At 37.7% G+C, this 9,904-nt stretch overlaps 1 pseudogene; it reads right to left on the reverse strand.

The window, feature by feature from the left end:
- Positions 1-1,530: 1,530 nt before the first annotated feature.
- Positions 1,531-4,169, reverse strand: LOC102430912 (annotated as a pseudogene).
- Between the last annotated feature and the right edge of the window lie 5,735 nt (positions 4,170-9,904).

The raw sequence follows: 9,904 nt of genomic DNA on the forward strand, positions 1-9,904 counted from the left end.
GACATCCCTGTCTTGTTCCTGATCTTAAGGAAAATACTTTTAGTTTATGCCTTTTGAGTATTATGTTGGCTGTAGGTTTATCGCATGTGGCCTTTATTATTTTGAAGTATTACCCCTCTACTCCCACTCTGTTAACTGTATCCTAAATGGGTGCTGGATTTTGTTGGATGCTTTTATGCAATTATTGATATGATCATGTGATTTTTGTCCTTCATTTTCTGTGATGTAACATGTTTAGTGATTTGTGAGTATTGTATCACCTTGTATCTCTGGAATAAATCCAATTTGGTCACAGTGTATCATCTTTTTAACATATTGCTGGATCCGATTTACTAATATTTCCTTGACGATTTTAGCATCTATTTTCATGAGGAATATTGACCTATATTTTTCTTTCTTTGTAGTTTCTCTATCTGGTTTTGGAATTAGGATAATGCTGGACTCGTACAAAGAGCTTGGAAGTCTCTTGCTCTCGAGTTTCTTGGAATACTTTGAGGACAATAGATGTTAGTTCTCCTGTGCATGTATGGTAAAATTTACCTGTGAAACCATCGAATCCAGGATGTTTGTTTGCTGTGAGTAGTGTGTGTGTGTGTGTGTGTGTGTGTGTGTGTGTGTGTGTTTACTATTTTAATTTCATTAGTGGTTATCGGCCTATTCAGGCTTTCTGATTCTTCCTGTTTTAGACGATTGTATGTTTCTAGGAATTTGTCCATTTTGCCCACGTTGTCCAATTTGTTGGCAGAAAGGTGTTCATAGTATTTTCTTACAATCCTTTGTATTTCTGTGATGTCAGTTGTTAAGTTGCCACTTTCATTTCTGATTTTATTTGGGTCCTCTTTGTTTCTTGAGAGTCTGGCTAAAGGTTCATCAATTGTGTTTACCTTTTCAGAGAACCAGCTTTTGGTTTCATTAATCTTTTGTACTGTGTTTTAGTTTCTATGTCATTTATTTCCACTCTGAACTTTATTGTTTCCTTCTTTCTACTTACTCTAAGCTTTTCTTGTGGTTTTCTTTCTTATTCTTTAAGTTGTAGAGTTACATTATTTTTTATAGGAAATGTGTTTATTATTAATCATCTCAATTAAAAAATACTCAGTCTTTTTTAGGGCTGGTCCATCATATTCTGTCTCTTTAAAGATATTAAATAATCAAAAATGCGAGCAATTTTATGTAACAGCACAGACACTTTTGTAAGATAAGAAAAGAAATTTCTAACAATGAAACAGTGTCTCCAGATCTTGCTATTAAAACAAAGCAAGCATTTCCAGTGACAAGATGTCACAGGATAAAGCCCAAGAGGACAATCTACCAGAGCACATGCTGGAAAAGGGATCAAGATATTGAGGATCCCCCCCCTCACTCTGAGTTTGCTGTGAAAGGGACTTAGATACTTTCACTTCTGCCTGGAATGCATCCTTTGGGCCTAGGACTCACATTATCTAACTTCCCCAAAGTCGACAGCTTTTCAACTTCTTGTCCATATAACAATGACCAGAGGTTTCAAGGAGAAGACAGAGCAGGAAATATTTAGCCTTGATTTTTGAGCAGATGTAACACCAGTTCTTCATCCTCTGCCAAAGACAGGCCCGTATCCAACGGCTCTAAGACTTCCCACTTGGCCTTCTTTCTGTTACGACTTGTGAGTCCCATGTTCTCCACTTCACTGTTGTTCCTTTTCCTCATGCCCTGCTTCTTCTTGGTATCACTAATATTATTTTCCATTTCTTCGCTATCTGATTCTTCAGAGCTTCTGTACTTATCTGGATCTGGAAGTGTGTTTGGATCAAATCCATCATCGTCATCATCACTCCAACCCAGAAAGGCTTCTTCATCTTTGGCCTTTGCTTGCCTCTTATTGGCCTCTCTTCTGGTTTCCCTTTCTTTCAATCTTTTCTCCTGATGCTTTGCCTTAATTTTTCTTTCTATATTATTCTTTGTCAAATTTGTCCTCTTCTTGAAGCCTTTCCTTTGCTTTATCCAAATTGATACCACCAGTGCAGTGTCGTCCTCTTCCTCTGCTGAAAGTGGCAACTTCTGAACCAACTCCCCTTCATCAGTAAACATTATTTTCTTATTCACTTTAAAATTTCTCTTTATTACTTTTTTTTGCTTCTGCGACTTTGCTCACTTTTTTCTTGACACTGGATTTAGAAGATTCTTTCTTCTGTAATGCTTTATTCTCTTTAAGGTCCAACCCAAACACATTGTGTTGCTTCACCTTAAAGAAATCAGCACCAAGTTCATCTTCTTCTTCCTCATTATCATCATCTCTGTCCAAGAACTGCATGGGAGCTTCGTTCTGCTTCTGTGACTCATCAGTGCTAAGGCCAGAATGAGGCTGATACCCATTTGCTTTTCCCAGTTTCTCTTCCGCTTCTTCTTCACCTTCCTTTTCTTCTTCCTCTTCATCACTAATGCCATTAGCCAATCCGTCTTCTGTCCCTTCTGGTCTTTTCCCACCTTTCTGAAGGATGGACATTTTCTCACTGAAGAGGCTCTAAATTCTTCCTCTTCATCATTGGTGAGGGAGGGGGCCCTTGGCTCACTTACTTTTTTATCTTGACTCACTATCAATTCTTTGGTTGGTTATTTCTGCATTTTCTGAAGAAATCTTACCCATGTTGCCACAGCAAGACCAAGAGACAGGGCATATTCAGGTATAGGTAACTTGCTCACATCAAATATTTCTTTACCCCTCATCAGATATACTGAACGCATATAGGAAACAAAACACCTTTGAGCTCTTTCTTTTAAATCTTGATCTTGAGCTAAAAATGATTCTAGTTTTTTCTGGACATCAATAAGTTTTTCTGGATTGATTCTGATTTCCTTCACAGGCACTTTCCTCTGGAGGATCTGCTGCACCATCCCTTTCTCTTCTGAGGGCAGCAAAATCTGTAAAGCTTCCCCATCCTCTTTATACCTGGCAGTTCTACCTGCACGGTGAATACATGTGTTGACATCTTCAGGACAAACTGAAGAACCCAATTCACAGCTGGGAAATCCAGTCCCTTGGCTGCAACATCAGTAGCAAAGAGTACTGCAGCTCTCTTGCGAACAAATTCATTATAGATTTCCATTCTTCTCATCTGCTGCTGTCGACCATGCAGAGCAAGGATAGAAATACCAGAAGATAGCTGGCAAGACACTCGCTCTAGACACTGAACCTCTTTACAACTGGAGAAAAATATAATACTTTTCTTCTTCAGGTGGCTTCTCAAGAATGAATAGAGTACACTTATATTGGCTTTAACTGACAAACTATGTAGTTCTGCTCCAAAGTGGTAGGGGTGCTGTATTTTGCTTTCTCATGAACCCAGACATATTCAACGTTTTTCAAAATCAAATGTGCAAGGTCCTTTACAGATTTGGTTTGTGTTGCTGAGAAAAGCAAGGTCTGACGTTTCTTGGGAACAGTCTCAATAATAGCATTCATGGTATCAGCAAAGCCCATATCCAAGATTCTATCTGCTTCATCAAGAACTAACATTTGGAGATTAGTAGTATGAAAACATATTGTTTCATCCATGTGTTGAAGAAGCCGATCTGGTGTGCAAACCAGTATATTTATGTTATTGATCCTCTCAGCTTCATGTTTCAGATCCTTCCCACCAATGATGAGACCAGAAGAAAAGTCATGATTCTTTCCTACTTTTCAGAGAACCTCAAAGGTTAAGCTAGCTCTCTCATAGGTGATATAATCTGAACCCCCAGGCCATCTGTGAGGTCCACTGTAGACCATATAAAGCTTTGAGCACTGGAACAAGGAAAGCCAAAGTCTTGCCAGATCCAGTTTTGGCATCTCTGAGGACATCTTTACCTTGCAAAGCCAACCCGATGATCTGCGTCTGTATCTCAGTTACCAAATGGTACTGGGCTTCTTGCAAACCTTTCAATGTTTTTTTAGACAAGGGGAGATCTGAAAATCTTGTAATTTCATTTACATTTATCTTCCCATAGTTCAGCATGAGGTGGCTGATAATCTCGCGCTCGACCTGCCACTCGGGCTTCTTCAGCTGCTTCCTCAACTGCTTTCTTTGACAATGCTTATGACTGTGTTTCTTCTTCCAGCGATTGAAGCTCTGCACAGGATCGGCCAGGCTCCTGGACCCCAAAAGTCGGTAGTTTTGCCCATCGCCGCAGCGACAGCCCAGACCACTGCACATGAGACTCTAGATCAGTGATTCCCAAAGTGGGCACTACTGCCCCCTGGTGGGCGCTGCAGCGATCCAGGGGGGCGGTGATGGCCACAGGTGCATTTGTTTTAACTTTTTTTGTATTACCTTTCTATTCTGAGTTCAATAAATAGTTTCATAATTTCAAACTTCAATGTTTCTAATTTACACCTTTCTTTACTATATTTTACAAAAAAGGTAGAAACATTAATACATATATCTTTCTGTTTAATTGCTATTAAAATTTTAAAAAAATTAATTTCCAGGGGGCGCTGAGTAATATTTTTTCTGGAAAGGGGGCGGTAGGCCAAATAAGTTTGGGAACCACTGCTCTAGATTATTTATTTGAACTTTTTGTTGTTTCTTGAGGTAGGCCTGTAATGCTATAAACTTCCTTCTCAGAACTGCTTTCGCTGTGTCACATAGATTATGAGTTGTGTGTTCATTATCATTTATTTCCAGGAAATTTTTTATTTCTTCCTTGATCTCAGTGGTAACCCATTCATTGTTTAATAACATGCTACTTAGCCTCCCTGTGTTTGAATGTTTTTTAGTGTTTTTATTGTAGTTGATTTCTAGTTTCACGCCATTATTATCTGAGAAGATGCTTGATATGATTTCAAACTTCTTGAATTTGTTAAGACTTATTTTGTGTCCTAACATGTGGTCTATCATTGAGAATGTTCCATATGCACTTGAAAGGAATGTATATTCTGCTGCTTTGGGATGAAATGTTCTGTAAATATCAATTAAATCCATCTGGTCTAGTGCCGTGGTCAGCAAACTGCGGCTCGCGAGCCACATGTGGCTCTTTGGCCCCTTGAGTGTGGCTCTTCCACAAAATAACACGTGTGGGCATGCACATACAGTGCGATTGAAACTTCGTGGCCCATGCGCAGAAGTCGGTTTTCGGCCTGGGCGAGTCTATTTTGAAGAAGTACTGTTGATATTTGGCTCTGTTGACTAATGAGTTTGCCGACCACTGGTCTAGTGTGTCACTTAAGGTCTCTGTTTCCTTCTTAATTTTTTGTTTGGAAGATCTATCCAGTGGTGTCAGTGTGATGTTAAAGTCCCCTACTAAGACTGTATTAATGTCAACTCTCCCTTATGATCCACCAAGATTTTATATATATACTAGAGGCCCAGTGCATGACATTCATGCACTGGGGCAGGGGGATGGAGGGCTCGGCGTGGCCTGCACCCTTGAGGGGACCTTAGTGCTTCTGTGGAGGCGGGAGAGGTTCCTGCCACCACCACTGCGCCTGCCAGCTGTGAACCCAGCTTCTGGCTGAGTGGTGCTCCCCCTGTGGGAGTGCACTGACCACAAGAGGGCAGCTCCTACATTGAGTGTCTGCCCCCTGGGATCAGTGCGCAGCATAGCAACTGTTGTTCCACTGTTCGGTCAATTTGCATATTAGGGTTTTATTATATAGGATACTTTTAGGTGCTCCAATATGGGGTATATAGATGTTTACAAGGGTTATATTTTCTTGTTGTATCAATCCCATTAGTATTATGTAGTGACTTTCTTTGTCTCTTTTATGGCCTTTTTTTTTTGAAGTCTATTTTGTCAGTTATGAGTATTGCTACCCCAGCATTCTTTTTGTTTCCATCTGCATGTAATATAGTGTTCCAGCCCTTCATTTTCAGTCTGTATATATCTTTTGTTTCAAAATAGGTCTCTTGTGGACAGCATATATTTGGGTTATGTATTCTTATCCATTCTACTAACCTATTTTTTGATTGGAGAATTTAATCCATTTATATTTAAGGTTATTATTGATACGTACTTATTTATTGCCATTTTTTCTTTATACTGATGTTCCTCTCTCTTGATTTCTTCTTCTTTAATCAGTCCCTTTAACATTTCTTGCAATGCTTGTTTGGTGGTAATGTACTCCTTTAGCATTTTTTTTTTTTTTTTTTTGGTCTGGGAAGCTCTTTATTTCGCCTTCAGTTTTAAATGATAGCCTTGCTGGATAGAGTTGTCTTGGATTCAGGTCTTGCTTTTCATTACTTTGAATATTTAATGCCAATCCTTTCTGGCCTGAAGTGTTTCTGTTGAGAAGTCTGCTGACAGTCTAATGGGAACTCCCTTGTAGGTAACTTTCTCTTCTCTTTTGCTGCCTTTAAGCTTATATCTTTTTTCTTTAACATTTGTCATTTTAGTTATGTGTGTTGGTGTGTGTCTCTTTGGAGTCATCTTGATTTGGACTCTGTGTTTCTTCAACTTTTGTGAGCTTTTCCTCCACCAGGTTAGGGAAGTCTTCTTTTATTATTTCTTTAAATAGGTTCTCTATTCCTTGCTCACTCTCTTCTCCTTATGGTACCCCTATGATGTGGGTTGTTACATTTCATTTTGTCCCAAAGTTCCCTTTAACTATCCTCCTGCTCTTAATGATTTTTTTCTGTTTGTTGCTTGAATTGGGTGTTTTTTCTACTTTGTCTTTCAAGTCACTGATTTGATCCTCTGCAACATTCAATCTACTTTTAATTCCTTCCAGTGTAGTCTTGATGTGAGATATTGTATTCTTCATTTCCCAATGATACTTGTTCGTGGTTTCTACTTCAATTTAGTTGTAGTTTCCACTAAATTCATTGTAATTTTCACTAAATTCCTTAAGCATCTTTATAACAATTACTTTGAACTCTATATTGATAAATTGCTTGCCTCCATTTCATTTAGCTTTTTTTCTGGAGATTTTCTCCTTTTCCTTCATTTGGGGTTGTTTATCTCCCATTTTAGCTGCCTTCCAGTCTTCATGAGATGGCCTTATGTAATAAGTGTCCTGTGGGTCACTTTGGCACAGTCTCTTTGATCTCCTGAGTTGGATGCTCTAGGAATGTCCCTTGTGTGGTTTATGTGAGCCCTCCTGTTGTAATTGGGTCATGATTGCTCTTGACCCATTCATGTGTGGGATCAACCTTCAGGCTGGCTTAGTGTAAGACACAACTCTGACCACAGCATACATGTTGTTGTACAGGTGCATTTCTAGGTTTCCTGGGACTCCCTGTATCCTCCCTACCATTCAAACCACCTGTGCCAATTACACCACGACAGAGAGCAGCAGAGACTGTTAAAGGCGAAAACACATGATCATCAGCCCAGGTAGGAGCTGAGATGGGGCATCTCATTGAAAAGACTTTTGAATATATTTTTAAATTTAGAAAAAATATATTCTACATTTTAAATATTTGTTTATATGTCTTGCAAATATTTTCTAACACACCTTTATTTTTTCAAAATTCAAATGTTGCTTTTCATGTGAAGAACTTTTAAATTTTAATTAAATTGCAAATATGTTCCTTCATGGATAGTTCTTTCATGACTGGTTTAAGCGGTATTTTTCTCTATGCTCATGTTTCTAAATGTTTTATTGTTTACTTTGTACAGGTCATGGAATTAATAATTGCATATAATTTGAGGAAGGATTCCATTGTTTTCCTCATACGGATACTCAAATATTGCAGTACTATTTATTTTTTACAATGGTCCTTTCTTCCCTTTGTCCTTCAGTGCTGCTTCCCTGTTCAATCATGTCTTTATATTCATGGGTCTGTTTTCTGGGCTCTTTCTCTTTTTCATACCACTACCAATATAGCCCTGTCTTAACTTTCTTTATAGTAAGTATTGATATCATGCTTTAATTTCATTATTTGACCATGCCTTACCTATTCTTAGCCCTTCATATTGTCAAGGTCAAGAAAAAAAGTGTTGGGATAGCTTTAAATTAAACATATAATATTGACATATATATTGTTAAAGATATATATATATTGTTAAAGATATATATATCTTTATATCTATCTATATCTATATATCTATATATCTATATATATCTATATCTATATCTATCTACATATATATATATATATATATATAATTTGACATATCTTTAACAATGAGTCTTCTGACCCAGGAACATGATGTTTTATTTAATAGATCTAAATAAAGATTTATAATTTTACCTGAAAAGGTTGTATGCACACTTCATTTCATTTATTCTTAGGTACTTGTATCACTTTTTTTTAAGGTATGTTATTTTATGTTATTTTCTTGTTGCTGTTTTAAATTAAATCTTTACTGTTGACAATATTACATATGTCCCCTTCCTTCCCCATTGACCCCTTCTAGCCCACTCATATCCCCTACCCCAGGTCTTCACCACACTATTGTCTGTGTCCATGGGTTATGCATATATGCATACAAGTTTGTTGGTTGATCACTTCCCACCCACCCACCCTCCCCCGCCTTCCCTCTGAGATTCCACAGTCTATTCCATTCTTCAATGTCTCTGGATATTTTAGTCATCAGTTTATTATGTTCATTAGATTCCACATGAGTGAGATCATGTGATACTTGTCTTTCTCTGACTGGCTTATTTTACTTAGGATACCACTCTCCAAGTCCTCCATGCTGTCTCAAAGGATAAGAGATCCTTCCTTTTTATTGCTGCATAATATTCAATGGTGTAAATTTACCACAGCATTTTTATCCACTCGTCTACTGATGGGCACATGGGCTGTTTCCAAATCTTAGCTATTGTCAATTGTGCTGTTATGAACATAGGAGTGCACACATTCTTTCTGATTGGTGTTTTGGATTTCTTAGGATATATTCTAGAAGTGGGATCACTGGGTCAAATGGCAGTTTCATTTTTAATTTTTGTGAGGAAACTCCATACTGTTTTCCATAATGGCTGCACCAGTTTGCATCCCCACCAGCAGTGTGCTAGGGTTCCCTTTTCTCCACATTCTTGTCAGCACCTGTCATTTGTTCATTTGTTGATGGTAGCCATTCTGACAGATGTGAGGTGAGACCTCATTTGCCATTTTCATTTGCAACTCTCTAATGATCAGTGACTTTGAGTATTTTTTTCATGTATCTTGTCTATATATCAATGTTGGAGAAGTGTCTACTCAGGTTCTTTGCCAGTTTTTTAATTGGACTGTTTATCTTCCCTTGGTAAGTTGTATGAGTTCCTTATATATTTTGGATATTAAATCTTTATCGGATTTGTTATTACCAAATAGGTTCTCCCATACAGTGGGCTCCCTTTTCATCTTGTTGATGGTTTCTTTTGCTGTGCAGAAGCTTGTTATTTTGATGTAGGTCTATTTGTTTATTTTCTCTCCTATTTCCTTTGTCCTAGGAGATGTGTCTATAAACATATTACTGCAAGAGATGTTTGATATTTTGCTGCCTATGGTTTCTTCTAGGAATTTTATGGTTTCACAACACACATTTAAGTCTTTTATCCATATTGATTTTATTCTTATATATTTTGTTGGGTTTTTTCAACATCTTGTAGTTTTCCAAGTACAAGTCTTTGACCTCCTAGCTTCATTTTTTTTTTTTTGCACATATCTGTCCAGTTTTCTCAACACCATTTATTGAAGAGATTATCTTGACTCCATTGTATATTCTCACCTTCATTGTCAAATGTTAATGGAGCATAATGGTTTGGGTCGATTTCTGGGTTCTCTGTTCTATTCCATTGATCTATATACCTGTTCTTGTGGCAGGTATGCTTAGATTATGGTGGATTTGTAGTATAACTTAATATCTGGTATTGTGGTTCCTCCAACTTTGTTGTTATTTCCCAAGATTGCTGCAGCTATGTGGGGTCGCTTATGCTTCCATATAAATTTTTGGAGTGTTTGTTCTAGATCTGTGAAATATGCTGTTGGTATTTTAATAGGGATTGCACTGAATCTGTAGCTTG

Source organism: Myotis lucifugus, unplaced genomic scaffold (genome assembly GCF_000147115.1).
Source record: "Myotis lucifugus unplaced genomic scaffold, Myoluc2.0 scaffold_685, whole genome shotgun sequence".
Lineage (NCBI taxonomy): Eukaryota > Metazoa > Chordata > Mammalia > Chiroptera > Vespertilionidae > Myotis > Myotis lucifugus.